The sequence below is a fragment of the Callithrix jacchus genome, chromosome 5 (assembly GCF_049354715.1).
Source record: "Callithrix jacchus isolate 240 chromosome 5, calJac240_pri, whole genome shotgun sequence".
Lineage (NCBI taxonomy): Eukaryota > Metazoa > Chordata > Mammalia > Primates > Cebidae > Callithrix > Callithrix jacchus.
The window spans coordinates 90,069,195-90,089,767 of record NC_133506.1 but is presented as its reverse complement, the minus strand read 5'-3'; the positions used below and the strand labels follow the sequence as shown (position 1 = coordinate 90,089,767).

At 38.5% G+C, this 20,573-nt stretch overlaps 1 non-coding gene across 1 annotated transcript; it reads right to left on the bottom strand.

Moving 5' to 3' along the window:
- Positions 1–13,994: 13,994 nt before the first annotated feature.
- Positions 13,995–14,098, bottom strand: LOC118154207 (U6 spliceosomal RNA). Its single transcript, XR_004744099.1, has one exon. It is a non-coding gene; the product is annotated as a U6 spliceosomal RNA (small nuclear RNA).
- Between the last annotated feature and the right edge of the window lie 6,475 nt (positions 14,099–20,573).

Genomic DNA, 20,573 nt, shown 5'->3' with positions numbered 1-20,573 from the left:
CAGTTGTCTTTTCTTCTGTAAAATAAAGACACTAATAACAGTATACACCTCATAAAGTTCTTGTGGAGATTGAGTTAATTTATGTGGTATACTTTGTGATGTTGCAGTATAATAATTTTATGCCCTATATGTGCATATGTAACCATATATACTATATGTGACATGAATATTTGTGAGTTAGTACATATATATGTTAATACGTGAATATATATAGCACATGATATATATGTGAGTTAACGTGTGAAAAATGTCTGTGACATGGGAAGCATTAAGTATTCACTATTACCACTTACAAATGAGCTACATATATATTAGATTTGAAAGATAAAATCTGTGTAAAGGTTCACACAGTTAGATGTGTTCAGCAGACATTCATAAATGTGATCTTTAATTTTTCATGGAGAAAGGCATGAAGAGAAGAGTGAGCCGTGGAAAGAGTGCAGCTCTGCCGTTATCTCATCTGTAACTGGGGTCCTTTTGTCCCCTGGTCTCCTGTTCCTTGTATGTAACATGTGGGATTGAAAGATGTGAGTCTAAGGTTCCTTTCACCTGAAGAGTTTTCTTAAGTTCTACTTTGGAAAGTTGCAATCAAGGACTGTTCCTGCAACTTATTTGATTTATAATCTGTCTTTGGTTAAGTAAATTCCTATTTTACATTTTGTTTATTTCTTGAATGAAGTATTTAGTAATGCTCATGGCAAATCTAGTGAAGTCAAGGGCAGAAAGATTAAGCATTAGTTGGGAAGGCGAAATGGAAGCCCTTCACGACCCTCGTTCATGATTCAATAGGCTCTGCATTTCTATGGAGTTGGGGATCTTGGGCACAAACGCTGTTATGGGGTCAGGATCCCACCATGACCTTGTAGCTTATTTCTTCCTCACCCCATTCCATTTCCCCACAGAGTCCCATCTCTTGTACAACGGATAAACCACGACTCCATCCCAAAGGGGAGCTAATGATTAACTGTGGGAATATTAAGTGTTATGGCAAATGGGTAAGGGAAATAATCTGTGACCAGAAAATATGGGTCACTGGTCCTATTCTGTCCAACTGTGGTGGTTATTGGGTGGACTGTACTTAAATCTGTCACGGTCTCTGAACTGATAATATGTGTGAAATTCTGCTCCTGAAGGAAACCAGCATTCTGAACTCATTGTTCTCAGCCTGCCCTTTCTTTTTGCCAACAGGACAAAGCTTCCTTTGGTTTTTCCATGACTTTTATTGCCTAGCGCTATTGTGGTAAGAAACCACGAGCTCTGCAGAGGGAGATAACTGAGTTTGAATTCTACTGCTGCTCTTTTGCTATCAGGATTGCATTGGGTACAAGCCAATTAACTTCTCTGAGTCTTAATACTCTTATGTCTAAAATGAGACTGTTAATGCAACCTTTTAAATTTCTTGTGAAGATTAATTAAAATAATAGGCCTGACATTATTAGTAGCTATTTATTGACACATAGCTGTTTATTTATATATGTATGAACGAATATGCTTATTTGTATATCCTAAAATACGTAACATGCCAATTTTTTAAATGTTTTAACTTTCTATGGGTGTTCTCACTCATAAGTGGAAGTTGGACAATAAGAACACATGGACACAGGAAGGGGAAGATCACACACTGGCCTGTTGGGGGTTGGGGGCCAGGGGAGGGATAGCAGGGGGTGGGGGATTGGGGAGGGATAGCATTAGGAGAAATACGTAATGTAGATGAAGTGGGGATGGAGGCAGCAAACCACCATGGCGCACATTTATCTGTGTAACACACCTGCACAATCTGAGCATGGACCGCAGAACTTAAAGTATAATTTAAAAGAAGATAAACATCGACACACCTTAGTGTGCATTTGAATGAAATTTTATAAACTGAACACACATGTAAAACCAGCATGCAATTCAAGAAGCAGAGCCGCAGCTGACTCACAGAGCCCCTGCTTATTGACCTTCCGTTCTCTACGCGCTCTCCAGGGGTAACCACTCTTCTGCTTCTTCAGTACTGTGGATTCATTTAATACGCTTTTAAATTCTGCAAATTTCAATCAGTCCATATGTAATTTTTATATCTTATAATATTATTTATAATTTTATATTTGAAATATTATGTTTATAGTATTCTATTTTTAATATTCCTCAATGTCATTCTATATAATTTGGCTCTCTGTATGGCAATTATCAATTATTATTATTACCATATAATAATAATTGATAGGATATAGAATATGTGTATTTTAAATTGTATTGTTAGAAATTGCCAAAAGGTTCTCCTATGTGAATGTACAAGTTTATATTATAACTGATTGAGCACAATAGTTAACAGTTACTCTAAATCTTTCAAAAAATTAATATTGCCTAAGTTTTCATTTTAGTTTTTAGTGAGTGTGTAATGACATTTTATTGAAAATTTTCATTTCTTTAATAATGATTTTTATTATCTCTTTAGATGTTTATTAGATTTTTTAAAATATTTTTTATCTTTAATTCTTTTTTCATTTAAGACTTTTGGGCATACTTTTGCCTGATTCTTAACATGCTAAATTAAGAGTGTTAGCCTGACTGAAGGGATTTGAGACATAATTTGGAGAAATCACTGAATATTAGCAGTTGTCAGAGATATTCTGGGCCAGATGCCAACTTTAAGAGTGAATACTTTTTGTTTTTTCTGGATAGTTTTTTAATTTTAAGCTTTCAGGTGAAAGTCCACTTAGAAGCAAAAGGATCCTATAGTAAAAGCAGACTTTTACAATGCAGAACACACTAGTCAGATAAAGGGAAAAGGTATTTTAAATTCTAAATCCTACTCTGACTCACTGAAGGGTTATACTTAAAGATATATTTTTTAAAAATCAGTTAACAGGAATAATGATTCTCTTTAAATGGCTACAGGTCAAAGAAAAAACAGATCAGGTCAAATTGCTTGGATTCTATGGTGAAAGACTTGAGAAATATTAAGTTAGATACTTATTCTTTTAAAAAAAATCAGTGCTTTCAGAATTGCCTGGAAAATGTTTGATAGGATGACTCAGGTGCCGAGGAAGCTCTGTAAATACCGTAAATAACTTAGAATAGTTTAAGAGCTTGCATCTCCTATGTTTCGTAGCATATAGAATCTTGAGTTCTGAATTAGGGACTTAGAACCCGGGGGACTGGGAGAAACCACTTTAGATGAGTGATGGACAGAATTTAGGGTCCTGAGTTCTTCAATCCACACATACACCCCTGAAAGACAACCCAATCTACAGAGAGCAAGCACGGATCAAGAAGGCAGCTGGCCTGGCTTTACCTCTCACTTCTGTTCCTTCCTTGCTGTATGACATGGGGTTAGCTAATTAAGCTCTGAATCTCAATGTCTTTAGCTATGAAATGAAGGCTGTAATAGCTGCCTCCAACAAGTGTTTTGCCATGAAGCAAAAAGACAAGTTCAATGTCTGGAACATGATAGGTTCTAAATAAATATAAATTATTTCTCCCAAAAGAACAGATTTGGTTACTGTGTCCAACATCTGCTATCAAGACCCAGAAGAACTGCCTCTTTGCCCATAGGGAAAAGCAGCCAATACAGATAGTTGTTTTCTTGGGAAAATAGACATCAGTCTGTTAAGAAGCAGTCATTAAAAGTGGCTTCATGTTAGAAGGTGCAGGATCATAGGCTCCATGAAAGAAATGATGCAGGCCTGAAACCTAAGGTCCCTCACTCCTCCCTGTTCCTCACCCCTCATCCCAGCAGCCACCAAACCCTTGCTTATGATATATTCTTAATTTGTTTGGTCTCCTTCACTGTAAATAAAACTAAACAAAAATATTTTCTCAATATCACTAGAGAAGCACTATCCAGGAGAAGCAGAATTTGAAGCACATATGTAATTTTAAATTTTCTAGCATTATGTTAAAATAATAAAAGAAACAGAAAAAATTAATTCTAATAATATATTTTACTTAACCCAATATTCCCCAAATATTATCATTTCATCATGTAATAAAAATTAAAAAATTAATGGTATAATTTACATTACTTTCACCAAGGCTTTGGAATTCAGTGCATATTTTAAACTCACAGCCCTTTTCAATGCAGACCAACCACATCAATAGTCATCTGTGGCTGCTGCTTTAGTCTGCCCTCTGTCATTATATCAATTTTAGCAACAATAACAATGTCAAAAATAATTGCTATTTTTATTTATTGATCACTTGCTATGTAATAGGTCTTATGTCTTTTGTGTATTACATTGACAACCCTGTCAGATATGTGTTATTACCACCCCATTTTATGAATGAGGATGCCGAGGCTTAGGGAGGTTAAGTGATTTGTCCAAGGTCATGCAAATGTTTAAGTGTAGATCTGGGATTCAAACCCAAGTTAGTTTGACCTCCATACCTATCACCTTGCTTTTCCTGAAATACTCAACTTGTCTCCTGACTGGTTGACTTGCCTTACAGCAGGACATTTTGCTATGGCTGTGTCAAAATAGCCGTTTCAAATTATAATACCAGTATTTTGTTATTTCTACCGACCTGTTAAGTCACAGGCGTCCCTGGGCTTCAGCTGTCTTTGAGCCTAAACTGACTTGTCACCACATTCATGAGGATCTTTCCATCCCTCATTGCATCCCTGAATCTCAACCGGGAGGCATGGGGTTGGGGTGAAGTGAGAAATGCAATCGGCATCTGGATGGATTAAGATTGTTGGAGAAAATGCCAGCATTGTCCCTAAAAGGAATAAAGACTCCTTAGGGAGAAGGCTGATTCCAGGTGTGGGGCAGGAAATATGGAAGATGAATTATACTAGATAGTGGGGCATCTAAAGACTATCAGGATTGCTTCAAAAGAGCTCGGGGGCCAACCTGAAGATGGAGCAAAGAAAGGGCAATCTAAGCATCAATCAGGTCAACAACTGAAATGGACAGAAATACAGCAAATGTATTTAACCCAGAATTTCATGGTGCTATTTAAAAAAAAAAAAAAACTAATTGGTCACCATTAGAAGATGCTTGAGAATCAACGTATTATATTGAAACCTGGTAAGTACAGGAAAAGAGTCTATCATTTATCCTATATTTCTTATATTTATTAAAGCACCGGGAAACTGAATAGCAGGTGAAGTAAAGTTTTTTCTTTTTTCTTTTTGGAGAGGTGTTTAACCTGGCTAATGACGATGGGATAGTAGAATTAAACTGTCTTCACTTCGCAACTCTTAGTGGGTTAATGTACTGAGACCGTGATCGTGAATGATTTTTATCATCAAAAAGAGAACAACTGCAATATCAATTATGATTTAGTCTTGCAAAGAAAACCCTCAACCTCAATATAATTAATCCCTTAGATCCTATGAACAATTTACAGAACGTAAAGAGGACAGAGGAATATGTTTTAAAATATTGTGGGGGTCAGTCATCAAAATTGATACTAAGAAACTCTACAGTACAAAGTGGAACCTTTAATAAATAAACTGAAAAGTCAAAAGGAGAAAGAATCTATAAATTCAATGTAACTTGAAGGACATATTGACTATGATGTTTGAACTTTTTCAAATTCTAATTTACAACCTATAAAAAAAAAAGTCATGTTCTCCCTTGTTCTCCTTAATTTTCATTTATGCCAGTACGATTCTTCTAGTTTACTTCTTTACTTATATCCACCAATGGCTTTCCAATATCTGTAAGTAAACCCAAGAAAGAGTTTGCAGCATCTCATTTCAAGGAGGGGATCATAAATACAAACTCTAGAGAGAGTCTCCTGGAAGAAGCGGAAATTGATCGCCAAAGAAAATGAGTCACAGTGGAAAGATTTTCTGGGAAAGGCCATCACATAGGCTCACTGAGATCAGCATTTTGGGTGAAGGCTGGGTGGGAGGCTGAGGTCTTATGTGCAAGGTCCATATCGTGCAGCTGGAGAATAACCCGCTGTGAAAAGTCCAGAGTTGGGCCTGGGAGGAGCTGGTACTTTGTACAGTGGGATTCGTCACTGCACGTTGCTGTTGCCGCTTGAGTATCGTTATGAGAGGATGCTTTCTTAATTCTTCCCCTCACGTTTCACATATTTTCTTGTATTTCATTTCATGGAATTTCCAGGTCCTAAAGATCAGGCCGCAGTTATGCATGACTTTACGCTGTGCCATTCATAGTCAGTCACAGCATAATATGTCTTAATACTGCAGCTGAAGTGGGCGATCGAATGACTAAATTATGTGCAGGTGGTGGTAAGGAACGCCCAGCAGCCAGGTGCCAGGAGTTGGGCTGGAGGGTGCTGGAGCCACAGGGAGGGAGAGCCTTGCTGACTAGTCCTGAGCCAGGGGACAAACCCAGGCAAGTGCAAGTGCAAACTCTAACATCAAATATTATATTCAAATCCAAAGACTGGCCGCGGCGTGTTCCTCGGGGTGAAAGATGTTTCAGGACTACAGAGAATAGCACAGTGGTTTCTCCTGCCTTCGAGATTTGAGACGTGCTTGGCTCTATGATGCAGGGAGTGAGCCTGGAACGTGTGTGTGAGAGACAGTGTGTGTGAGAGTGTATGTGAGTGTGTGTGTGACTGTGACTGTGTGCGTGACTGTATGTGAGAATGAATGTGTGTGTCATTGTGACAGTATGTAAAAGTAAGAGTGAATGTGAGTGCAAGTGTGCAAGTGTGTGTGGGGCTTAAAGGGTAGGAATCAGGCATATTTTTGACATCAGACTCACACGACTGACTCTGCTTTCCTCCTTATTGACCATGTGGCTTTGAGTTGATCATTAACCCCTTCTTAGCCTCCTTCCCTCCCTACCTCCCTCCCTCCCTCCCTTCCTTCCTTGCTTCCTTCTTTCTTTCCTTTCTTATTTCTTTTTCTTTCTTTCTTCTCTCTCTCTTTCTTAATATTTTATTGTGTTTTAGGTTTTGGGGTACATATGAAGAACATGCAAGATTATTGCATAGGTACACACATGGGAGTGTGATTTGCTGTCTTCCACCCCATCACCTATATCTGGCATTTCTCCCCATGTTATCCCTCCCCAACTCCCCACCCCCCACTGTCCCTCCCCTATTTCCCTTTGACAGACCCCAGTGTGTGATGCTCCCCTCCCTGTGTCCATGTATTCTCATTGTTCAACACCAACCTATGAGTGAGAACATGAGGTATTTAATATTCTGTTCTTGTGTCAGTTTGCTGAGAATGATACTTTCCAGGTTCATCCATGTCCCTACAAAGGACACAAACTCATCGTTTTTATAGCTGCATAGTATTCCATGGTTTATATGTGCCACATTTTCCCTGTCCAGTCTATCATTGATGGGCATTTGGGTTGGTTCCAGGTCTTTGCTATTGTAAACAGTGCTGCAGTGAACATTCATGTGCATGTGTCCTTATAATAGAACGATTTGTAATCCTTTGGATATATACCCAGTAATGGGATTGCTGGGTCAAATGGAATTTCTATTTCCAAGTCCTTGGAATCACCACACTGTCTTCCACAATGGTTGAACTAATTTACACTCCCACCAACAGTGTAAAAGTGTTCCTATTTCTCCACATCCTCTCCAGCATCTGCTGTCTCCAGATTTTTTAATGATCACCATTCTAACTTGCATGATATGGCATCTCAATGTAGTTTTGATTTGCATTTCTCTAATGACCAGTGATGAGAAGCATTTTACATATGTTCGTTGGCCTCATATATATCTTTGAAAAGTGTCTGTTCATATCCTTTGCCCACTTTTGAATGGGTTTGTTTTTTTCTTGTAAATCTGTTTTAGTTCTTTGTAGATTTTGGATATAAGTCCTTGGTCAGATGGATAGATTGCATAATTATTGGTACATAGGAATTCAACTGGGTAGCTCTTTCTAATGGATTTATCTTAAAGCTTCAGTGGTATTAAGGTCAAAAGATGACTCAGTTTCTTCATTTCTGAACTTTTCCACCTTCTTGAAAGTGATACATATGGTCAAAATAAACTCTCAAATTCTCTTTGCCATATTGCTTTCAAAACATGTTAAAGGAATGAAAAGAAACACTGCAAGCAAATTGTAGAGGTAAAAAACAGTCATTGTGTTTTTAAAGAAACTTCCTTGGGAACAAAAGGAAATGCAGCTGGAATAGCCAGGGATGGGCAGCACTTGCGAGCACTTGTCTAGGGTTGTCCGCGAGGACTCATGGAGCTGTGGAAATAATTTCAGATGATGTGATACAGCTCTAGATCTGCATTTTACCCATCACTGGGTAAACAGGGTTATTAAGGGCAACTAGATGACAGACCCACCTAAGCTTGTGCCATGAGTATTTATGCTTCGTGGACTTTGCTAAAAATAATTACTATAAACACCTATTTACTGTTAGGTGACATATCAAGCCCTTTGTCATCTGAAACTCCTAAGGCCCTTAGAAATCATTTTCCTCCCCTGAATTTTTTTGTATCAGTTTCTCTGACATATTGTAAATGAGGAGTTATCCAGCTATTGGTTAAATACCTTTAGTAGAGGGGAGCCCACTTCCTCTGGTGACAACCTGTCTTATCGTTAGACATTTCTGTTCGATAAAAAGTGTTTCTAGAATTTGAGCTGGAATTTGTTTCCCAAGAGTTCCACTAATGTTCCTGGTTCAACACTCTGGGTTACTTTCCAGATATTTTAGTACATCTTGCCATGTAATGTCTTGCTAACATTTCTTTGCTATTCACTGCGTAGAACTACAACTGTTCTTCACATGGCATAATACCAGAATAGTCACCTAGTCAGGCCCTGCTCCATTGGTTAATATCTCTCCTAAAGTATTATGGGCATTACAATAGTAACATGTTGCTTTGTATATTTTAATTAACTTAGTTGCCACAAACCCCTATAAGATAGGCACTTTTATTATTTCTATTTTACTAACGAAGGTTATGTAACTTGCTCAAAACTGGTAAGTAGAGGAGCCAGGATATAAACTCCACAGCCAACATTAACAGTCTACACTTTTAAACACCGTACAATTCTGTTTTTCTGAATACACAATTCTAGTGCCATCTAATTACTTCTGAGGATGGCAAAACTGTCACCTCCTTTTATTTATTTATTCTGCAATCATGTAACATTCCTGGCTGGCATGGTTGACTATGATACATACAGGAAATTGTGAGTCAAGGGTCAGATTCTGAAACTCACCAACTGCCTGGTGAAGCCATGCAGAGGGACCTAGCTTTGTCGTGAAAAGTGATAGTGTCACGTTAAACATTTAAATTATTAAAAAAAATTTTGAACTTCATCACACATTTTTAAGCAATGTAGTAAGCCACATGATCATATTTACATATTTGAAATGTCACTGTGAAGGTAATGTTGAGGATAAATTAGGGCAGGATGAAACTCTAAGCAGAGATTTGGATGGTAATGGCCATAGTCCAACCAAGGGTACGAGAGAAAAGAATGAAGAAATACAGGCAGTATTTTGAAGATGTAAGGTCAGGACGTGGTGACCAATTAGGCTAAAGGGAGTGAAGGTGATGGAGGGAGGAATTAAAAATGACTTTTAGGCTCTCTTTGGGGGCTGTGTGGATGGTGCCATTATTAACCTGTGTGGGAAATATGACAAAATAAGAGGTGCTTTGGAGCAGGGGTTGGGTGGATGGAGTTGTCAGGGAGGGCAGAGAGTGGTTGAGGAAGGTTAAAAAGTGACAAAGAAGGCACGCAGAGGAAAGTGTTACAGGCAGTCGGCACATGCCAGGACTCAGAATAAAGGTCCAGGATGCACACACAGACTTGGGAGTATAAGAATTTTTAAGAAAATTATGGAGGGTGAGAAAGGAAGGGGTGCTTGGATGGAACCCTGGGGAGAAGCATCAGTTACTGGATGCCTTTGAAAACTGTAAGTGAAAGTAGGGTCTGTTGACTTGAACCTTCCGGAAGAAGATCTGTCCCTCTAGGTAGAGACAGAGTGCCGCGGTTAGCTTCTGTTCTTGGGAGCCCCAGAGAGAGAGTCCCTGAGCTGTCCTTGATGACTTCCTGTGTCAAAACTTAAGCAAAAATAATTCTAATTTTCTTTATTGCTTTGTCATTTGTAAATGAATTTGCATTTAGATGGAGAATAACATGTCTGACAAGAGCCATATTCATTATATCAAAATGTTTCCTATACACACTGGAAGGGTGGCTATTTGATATGAAATGGACATGTTTTGCGTTATATATCTGAGGAGGGTAAGTGATTGTCAAGAAAAAGAACTCCTATTTTAAGAATCTAATACTTTCAGTGTGAAAATCGAAGAAATTTTGGTTTCAGTAAAATAATAGTTAAAATTCTATTTTATCTAGAATATAAGTGTTAGGGTGTTCCTCCTCAATATTTTCTCTAAAAAAAAAGTTAATCTCCTTGTCTTTGTCTTTTAAACAGTTTCTCTGGGCTTTTTATTTACTGATGCATTTATTTACATAACACTTTTTGTATAACACATAGTAGGTGTCAGGTATCACATAGATGTGAAGGATTAATTCCCTGTTTTCAGACAGTAACAGGAATATGGGAAACTTAAACCAAGTGTTTAAAAACAATGATGTACTTGATGATTTGGCAGTGAATATTAATTGGTAGGCTTGACAATTTTTAATAGACTTCTTATTTTTGTGTGAATCATATATTAGTTCTTGCTCCTGAAAGTCCAATTGCTACAATATGTCCTTGAATTTTAGAAGTGTTTCTGGAATTAGGATCTTAATATCATGTGGCATAAAGAAAGCGAATCTGCTCACTTCTTTATGTCACATATTAATACCTGCATTTGTGTAAAAATGGTTCTGGGAGGCTTGGTAACCTCTGGAAGCTGAATGCTTTTGCTACCTCACAGAAGAGCTTCTAGTCAAAACTAAGGTCAAAGCAACGAGGAAAATACCGAGGTATTAGATAGAAGCAATGCACAACGTTTAAAATTGTACTAAGTGTTAAAATGATATTAAACTCTTGGTATAATTTAGAGCTATTGTTCCTACTGTCTGCTCATATTGGATATCTCCTAAATTACAATGGGGGCAAGAAGGATAGTGAAGTCATTTCAAGTTTAAATGGAGAAAAATAAAGTTTCTGAACTTCCCAGAAGCGTTTCTTGGCAAGCCTAACACTTTTGCCTTCATTACAGTCCAGAACGTGGGCCCCTCAGTGTGTGCTTTTCCTGGCTTCCATTAAGCAGGTCTGGCCAGGAATGTCTGCAGTTCTGCTGGAATACAAATGAGAGTAGAGCACTCACAGCCCCCGTGGTGGGTCAGAGCCCATTTCCATGTCACTTCCCACACAGCCACTGTCTTAGACCACCTAATTCCTTGACTTCAAGTATTTTCTTACTCACCTGCTCCTGATGTAACAGATTCCCCAAAACCATGAGACAGAAACAAGGCAATATATGGAAAAGAAACCTGGGACATAGAAAAGGCTCTATAGATATGTTTTCTATCCTGTTCTTCTTCTTCTCCTCCTCCTCCTCTTCCTCTTCTTCTTCTTTTTTCACCTGATATCTTCCCAAGGCTCAGTCTGAAGAAAGGTGTAGACATGAAAAGTAGGACTGTAACTGGTATGGGCTGAATGCCCCTCTCCCCATTCACGTGATAAAACTTACTCACCAGCCTGATACTGGTGGAATGTGGGTCTTGATGCTATAACTATAATTGCAGATGGGCAATTATATCAGCAAGAAAAAAGGAGGTATCATAAATCTTTGGAAGAATATCCCTGGTGAGTTTCTGGAATCCCAAAAAGGAATAGGGATCTGGAGTCTGAGTTCGTGGGAAAAGTGAGGAGAAAGAGGTGAACATGCATATATGGTAATTCCCAAGATATGTACATTCTCCTCATTACATTCCAATAATGATTATCTTCTCTGTGTTATGGTGTCCCAGTCTGTTAAAAATACATTTGACAGAACATGGTGTTAGGAAAACTGGCTAGCCATATGTAGAAAGCTGAAACTGGACTCCTTCCTTATACCTTATACAAAAATTAACTCCAAATGGAGTAAAGATTTAAACATAAGATTCAATACCACAAAAACCCTAGAAGAAAACCTAGGCAATACCATTCAGGGTATAGGCATGGGCAAGGACTTCATGACTAAAACACCAAAAGCAATGGCACCAAAAGCAACGGCAACAAAAGCCAAAATAGACAAAAGGAATCTAATTAAAGAGCTCCCTCCTGCACAGCAAAAGAAACTATCATTAGAGTGAACTGGCAACCAACAGAATGGGAAAAAATTTTTGCAATCTATCCATCTGACAAAGGGCTAATATCCAGAATCTACAAAGAACTTAAACAAATTTACAAGAAAAAAACAACCCCATCAAAAAGTGGGCAAAGGATATGAACAGGCAGTGTCAAAAGAAGACATTTATGCAGCCAATAAACATGTAAAAAGCTCATCATCTCTGGTCATTAGAGAAATGCAAATCAAAACCACAGTGAGATACCATCTCAAGCCAGTTAGAATGGCAATCATTAAAAAATCAGAAAACAGATGCTGGAGAGGATGTGGAGAAATAGGAACACTTTTACACAGTTGGTGGGAGTATAAATTAGTTCAACCATTGTGGAAGACAGTGTGGCGATTCCTCAAGGATCTAGAACTAGAAATATCATTTGACCCAGCAATCCCATTACTGGGTATGTACCCAAAGGACTATAAATCATTCTACTATAAAGACACATGCACACTTACGTTTATTGTGGCACTGTTCAAAATAGCAAAGACCTGGAACCAACCCAAATGTCCATCAATGATAGACTGTTATCCAGAAAATGTGACATATATAACATGGAACACTATACAGCCATAAAAAGGATGAGTTCATGTTCTTTGCAGGGATGTGGATAAAGCTGGAAACCATTATTGTAAGCAAACAAGAACAGAAAACCAAACACAGCATGTTCTCACTCATAAGTGGGTGTTGAACAATGAGAACACATGGACCCAGGGAGGGCAACATCACAAACCTGGGCCTGTTGGGGGCTGGGTGGCAAGGGGAGGGATAGCATTAGGAGAGCGAAATACCTAATGTAGATGATGGGGTGATGGATTCAGCAAACCACCATGGCACGTGTATAACTATGTAATAAACCTGCACGTTCTACGTATGTACCCCAGAACTTAAAGTGTGTGTGTGTGTGTGTGTGTGTAGATATATATATATATATATACATACTTTATATATAAGATTGGGGATCAAGACTCTCCAAGCCTTGAATAAAGGGAGCAGAAAAAGGACTACAGGCCTCTCTACCTTTTCCCTATTCCTAACTCAGTAAGGATCACAGAGTTGCCATGACTGTGTGATCTGGGAACAGCCTGCCAGGGATCCCAGAATGCCCTAGTCCATGCCAGATTTCCCTTCCAAAGTGTGGAATATATAGGGGGATCCAAGAGCAAAAAGTAATAGATAACTTCTTTTTCAAACTGTCAACAGGAAAAACTCAGAGCTTTGAAGTCTTTGAAGTGACAGAGGCAAGCAGAATGAATACCACTAGCTTTGAGTCCAAAGAAACCACAAGGGCGGTTCAGGTTGAGCTAATTCCCTGATCGGGTGTAAGATGTGATAGTTGAGGACTACACTGAGCTGGGATGGAAATTAATTAATTGATCACCAGCAGTTAGACAAGACATCTGTCTACTCCTATGTTCTTTAAAACTTGTGCCAAACGAGTCATTTTTAAACAACTATTTATTGAATACCTGTTATAAGCAAGGCACTTTATTTGCATTAGGATATTTAGCAGTGTATAAAACAGATCATTTTAAAGCTACTGTATTAGTACATTTTCACACTGCTGATGAAGATATATTGCTGTCTTCAGCAATTGACAAATTACTGATGAGACTGGCAATTTCCAAAAAAAGAAGAGGTTTGTTGGACTCACAGTTCTGCCTGGCTGGGGAGGCCTCACAATCATGGCAGGTGAAAGGCACATCTCACATGGTGGCAGACAGAAGAGTTTGTGCAGGGAAACCCATGTTTTTTATTTTTTTTATTTTTTTATTTTTTTATTTTTATTTTTTTCTTTTCTTTTTTAAAAAATATGGAACGCTTCACGAATTTGCGTGTCATCCTTGCGCAGGGGCCATGCTAATCTCTGTATCGTTCCAATTTTAGTATATGTGCTGCCGAAGCCAGCACAACCCATGTTTTTTAAAACCATCAGATCTTGTGAGACAAGCACAGAAAAGACCCGACCCATAATTCAATTGCATCCCACCAGGTTCCTCCCATGACACCAACAGATAGCAATTCAAGAAGAGATTTGGGTGGGGACACAGCCAAACCATATCTATTGCTAAGTTAAACAAAATGAAATTATTGACATTTGACCTTTTTTTTTTTTACCTACATAGAAGGCAATTTCATATGGTTCAAGCTAATACACTCAAGTGGGATAAACAGATAAGGTTGTACATATAGCATGTTGGCTGGTACAAAATAAGGCTGTACATATAGCATGTTGGCTGGTGATAATGCCTTGGAGAATATTATTCAGGGTAAGAAGATACTGTGGGAGGAGGGGTTGATAGTTAATATATTAGTGACCTCACTAATAAACTGACATTTTGATGAGGACCTGAAGGATATAAAGGATTTAGCCAGAGGTGAGTAAGTAAGGAATTTAGCTATGGGGTGAGTAGGTAAGAAATTTAGCAATGAAGTAAGGAGGTCCGGGATCTGGCCGTGAGGTAAGGAGGTCCGGGATCTGGCCGTGAGGTAAGGAGGTCCGGGATCTGGCCGTGAGGTAAGGAGGGCTGGATCTGGTCATGAGGTAAGCAAGGCAGGAGAATGGCAAATGTAGACCAAAGGTGATAATGTACTTATTGTTTTTGAAGAACAGCCAAGAAGCTAGTGACACAAAGAAGCTAGAATGCTGACATAAGCCTCATGGGGCTGAAATAAAGGTGTCAGCAGTGATGCATTCCCCCAAGAGGCCTTCAGGGAAAAACGTTTCCTTTTCTAGCTACTAGAGGCTGACCACATCTTTAAGCTCCTGACTCCCTTCCTCCCTCTTCAAAGCCAGCAGCCTAGCATCACTCCGACTTTTCTCCCTTAGTCATGTCTCTCTCTGACCATAGCCAAGAAAAGTTTTCTCCGCTTCTAAGAACACGTTTAATTAGATTGGGCCCACAGGAATAATACCAGATAATTTCCCGGTCTCAAGGCTATTAACTTAATCACATCTGCAAACTTTATCTTGCCAAGTAGGGTGACATCTTCTCAGGTTCTAAGGATCAGGACACAGACATCTCTAGGGGCCAACCACTGGCCTACCACTGTGAGAGAGAGGATGGGAATAAAGGCCTTCTACATGGGGTGACAATTTATGTGAGTCCTAAAGGTGAAACTAAAATTATTCAGGTGAATAGGCGAAGGGGAAAAATGTGGGGAGAATCTTGACCAGATGGGGACTTCAGATTAGATGAGAGTGATAGGTACTGAGGCCAGCACATGGGTTCAAGAACACTGAGAGATAAAGTTGTTATTTTCTTGCTATTTCAGAAAGGTGTGTGGCTATTTTCTGTTACTTCAATACACACCTCAATAGCCGAGAGTTCTGCTATTATTAACTTACTTATTCTAATTTAATTAGCAGCCTGATGAGGGAGGTGCGTGGTTTTATTAATGAAGAGAGAGTTTCTTGTTTGTTTTTTAGGTCTCTAGCCAGGGCAATAATGAAGATGTGATCACAACAGGATGAAAAAATAAAATGAAAGAAGAGCTGAGACCGTAATGAAAGAGACAATATATCTTTTCAATAAATTAGGGAAGAAAGACTAATTAATACAAACAGTGATGGGTTGTGATCTTGAGCTACTCTGGCTCAATGTCTATATTTTCATAAGTAAACACTTCGTGTTTGCTATAGAAACTTTTCTACTTTGAAATCTTTATGGCAAGTCCAGAAGTGCAAATAAATAATGTATTTGCATGTCTATTTTATCATATACATTCTTATCATAAAAAGACAAAATGGAGCCATCTCTGGTCTATGAAAGCAATTCCAATGTGCTTCAGATTCAGTGTCTATTTAAAAAAATCTAAAGAATTATTTGAAAAAGACCCTGTCAACCCAGAATTCAATACACAGTGAAAATATTCTTCAGGAATGAAGGTAAAATAAAAACACTTTCAAGTCAAGTCAAGGAAAGCCAAAAGAATTTGTTGCCGCAGACCTACTCTAAAAGAATCAGTAAGGAAAATCTTCTGGCAGATGAAATGATACCGGAAGGAAACTCAGAACATCACAAATGAGGAAAGAGCAACAGAAATGGTAAACACAGCAGATTATTTTTTTCCTCTTGAATTCTCAAAGTATGTTTGATGGTTGAAAGTAAAAGTTAGGACATTGTCATATGAGGTTTTCAGTATGTGCAGATGTGATATATAAAACAAGCGTAAGATAAAGGGGGAAGATTAAGGAACCTGTCTGGTGGTATTAACAACATATATATACATACAATATATATGTAATATATGTAATCTATATATGTAGATTTTATATTATATATTGTTATATAACAATATGTAGATTGTTATATACGTAGATTGTTATATATATGTAGAATGTTATATATGTAGATTGTAATTTTTTTTTTTTTTCAAAGAGAATTAAGGTTTATTTTTTTTTTTTTTAATTTTTTATTGGATTATAGGTTTTGGGGTACATGAGCAGAGCATGCAAGACAGTTGCGTAGGTACACACATAGCAGTGTGCTTTGCTTTTCTTCTCCCCTTCACCCACATTTGGCATTTCTCCCCAGGCTATCCCTCCCCACCTCCCCCTCCCACTGGCCCTCCCCTTTTCCCCCCAATAGACCCCAGTGTTTAGTACTCCCCTTTATGTGTCCATGTGTTCTCATTTTTCATCACCCACCTATGAGTGAGAATATGCGGTGTTTCATTTTCTGTTCTTGTGTCAGTTTGCTGAGGATGATGTTCTCCAGATTCATCCATGTCCCTACAAACGACACAAACTCATCATTTCTGATTGCTGCATAATATTCCATGGTGTATATGTGCCACATTTTTCCAATCCAGTCTATTATCAATGGGCATTTGGGTTGATTCCAGGTCTTTGCTATTGTAAACAGTGCTGCAATGAACATTCGTGTACATGTGTCCTTATAGTAGAACGATTTATAGTCTTTTGGATATATACCCAGTAATGGGATTGCTGGGTCAAATGGAATTTCTATTTCTAAGGCCTTGAGGAATCGCCACACTGTCTTCCACAATGGTTGAACTAATTTACACTCCCACCAACAGTGTAAAAGTGTTCCTTTTTCTCCACATCCTCTCCAGCATCTGTTGTCTCCAGATTTTTTAATGATCGCCATTCTAACTGGCGTGAGATGGTACCTCAATGTGGTTTTGATTTGCATCTCTCTGATGACCAGTGACGATGAGCATTTTTTCATATGATTGTTGGCCTCATATATGTCTTCTTTCGTAAAGTATCTGTTCATATCCTTTGCCCACTTTTGAATGGGCTTGTTTGTTTTTTTCCTGTAAATCTGTTTGAGTTCTTCGTAAATTCTGGATATCAGCCCTTTGTCAGATGGGTAGACTGCGAAAATTTTTTCCCATTCTGTTGGTTGCTGATCTGCTCTAGTGACTGTTTCTTTTGCCGTGCAGAAGCTGTGGAGTTTGATTAGGTCCCATTTGTCTATTTTGGCTTTTGTTGCCAATGCTTTTGGTGTTTTGTTCATGAAGTCCTTGCCTACTCCTATGTCCTGGATAGTTTTGCCTAGATTTCCTTCTAGGGTTTTTATGGTGCCAGGTCTTATGTTTAAGTCTTTAATCCATCTGGAGTTAATTTTAGTGTAAGGTGTCAGGAAGGGGTCCAGTTTCTGCTTTCTGCACATGGCTAGCCAGTTTTCCCAACACCATTTGTTAAACAGGGAATCCTTTCCCCATTGCTTGTTTTTGTCAGGTTTATCAAAGATTGTATGGTAGTAGATATGCTGTGTTGCCTCCAATGCCTCTGTTCTGTTCCATTGGTCTATATCTCTGTTTTGGTACCAGTACCATGCTGTTTTGATTACTGTAGCCTTGTAGTATAGTTTGAAGTCTGGTAGTGTGATGCCTCCCGCTGTGTTCTTTTTGCTTAGAATTGACTTGGCTATGCGGGCTTTCTTTTGGTTCCATATGAAGTTCAAGGTGGTTTTTTCCAGTTCTGTGGAGAAAGTCGATTGTAGCTTGATGGGGATAGCACTGAGTCTGTAAATTACTTTGGGCAGTATGGCCATTTTCATGATATTGATTCTTCCTAACCATGAACATGGAATGTTTCTCCATCTGTTTGTGTCCTCTCTTATTTTGTTGAGCAGTGGTTTGTAGTACTTCTTGAAGAGGTCCTTTAAGTTCCTTGTTAGTTGTATTCCTAGGTATTTTATTCTCTTTGTAGCAATTGTGAATGGCAGTTCGTTCTTGATTTGGCTCTCTTTAAGTCTGTTACTGGTGTATAGGAATGCTTGTGATTTTTGCACATTGATTTTATATCCTGAGACTTTGCTGAAGTTGCTTATCAGTTTCAGGAGTTTTTGGGCTGAGACGATGGGGTCTTATAGGTATGCTATCATGTTGTCTGCAAATAGAGACAATTTGACTTCCTCCTTTCCTATTTGAATGCCCTTTATTTCTTTTTCTTGCCTGATTGCTCTGGCTAGAACTTCCAGTACTATATTGAATAGGAGTGGTGAAAGAGGGCATCCTTGTCTAGTGCCAGATTTCAAACGGAATGCTTCCAGGTTTTGCCCATTCAGTATGATATTGGCTGTTGGTTTGTCATAAATAGCTTTTATTATTTTGAGATACGTTCCATCAATACCGAGTTTATTGAGGGTTTTTAGCATAAAGGGCTCTTGAAATTTGTCAAAGGCCTTCTCTGCGTCAATTGAGATAACCATGTTGTTTTTGTTTCTGGTTCTATTTATGTGGTGAATTATGTTTATAGACTTGCGTATGTTGAACCAGCCTTGCATCCCCGGGATGAATCCTACTTGATCATGGTGGATAAGCTTTTTGATGTGCTGCTGCAATCGGCTTGCTAGTATTTTATTGAAGATTTTTGCGTCTATGTTCATCATGGATATTGGCCTGAAGTTTTCTTTTCTTGTTGAGTCTCTGCCAGGTTTTGGTATCAGAATGATGTTGGTCTCATAAAATGATTTGGGAAGGATTCCCTCTTTTTGGATTATTTGGAATAGTTTCAGAAGGAATGGTACCAGCTCCTCTTTGTGTGTCTGGTAGAATTCGGCTGTGAACCCATCTCAACCTGGGCTTTTTTGTGTGTGGTAGGCTCTTAATTGCTGCCTCGACTTCAGACCTTGTTATTGGTCTATTCATAGTTTCAGCTTTCTCCTGGTTTAGGCTTGGGTGGACACAAGTGTCCAGGAATTTATCCATTTCTTCCAGGTTTACTAGATTATGTACATAGAGTTGTTTGTAATGTTCTCTGATGATGGTTTGAATTTCTGTGGAATCTGTGGTGATTTCCCCTTTATCATTTTTTATTGCATCTATTTGGTTATTCTCTCTTTTCTTTTTTATCAGTCTGGCTAGTGGTCTATTTTGTTGATCTTTTAAAAAAACCAGCTCTTGGATTTATTGATTTTTTGAAGGGTTTTTCATGTCTCTATCTCCTTCAGTTCTGCTCTGATCTTCATTATTTCTTGTCTTCCGCTAGGTTTTGAGTTTTTTTGATCTTGCTCCTCCAGCTCTTTCAATTTTGACATTAGGGTGTCAATTTTGGATCTCTCCACTATTCTCATGTGGGCACTTATTGCTATACATTTTCCTCTAGAGACTGCTTTAAATGTGTCCCAGAGATTCTGGTATGTTGTGTCTTCGTTCTCGTTGGTTTTGAAGAACGTCTTTGTTTCTGCCTTTATTTCATTGTTTATCCAGTCAACATTCAAGAGCCAGTTGTTCAGTTTCCTTGAAGCTGTGCGGTTCTGAGTTAGTTTCTGAATTCTGAGTTCTAACTTGATTGCACTATGGTCTGAGAGACTGTTTGTTATGATTTCAGTTGTTTTTCATTTGCTGAGGAGTGATTTACTTCCAATTATGTGGTCAATGTTAGAGTAGGTGTGATGTGGTGCTGAGAAGAATGTATATTCTGTGGATTTGGGGTGGAGAGTTCTGTAAATGTCTATCAGGTTTGCTTGTTCCAGGTCTGTGTTCAAGTCCTGGATATCCTTGTTGATTTTCTGTCTGGTTGATCTGTCTAATATTGACAGTGGAGTGCTAAATTCTACCACAATATTGTGTGGGAGTCTAAGTCTCTGTGTAAGTCATTAAGAACTTGCCTTATATATCTGGGTGCTCCTGTATTGAGTCCATATATATTTAGGATCGTTAGCTCTTCTTGTTGTATTGATCCTTTGACAATTATGTAATGTCCTTCTTTGTCTCTTTTGATCTTTGTTGCTTTAAAGTCTATTTTGTCAGAGATGAGAATTGCAACTCCTGCTTTTCTTTGCTCTCCATTTGCTTGGTAAATCTTCCTCCATCCCTTTATTTTTAGCCTTTGTGTATCCTTGCATGTGAGATGGGTTTTCTGGATACAGCACACCGGTGCGTTTTGGCTTTTTATCCAATTTGCCAG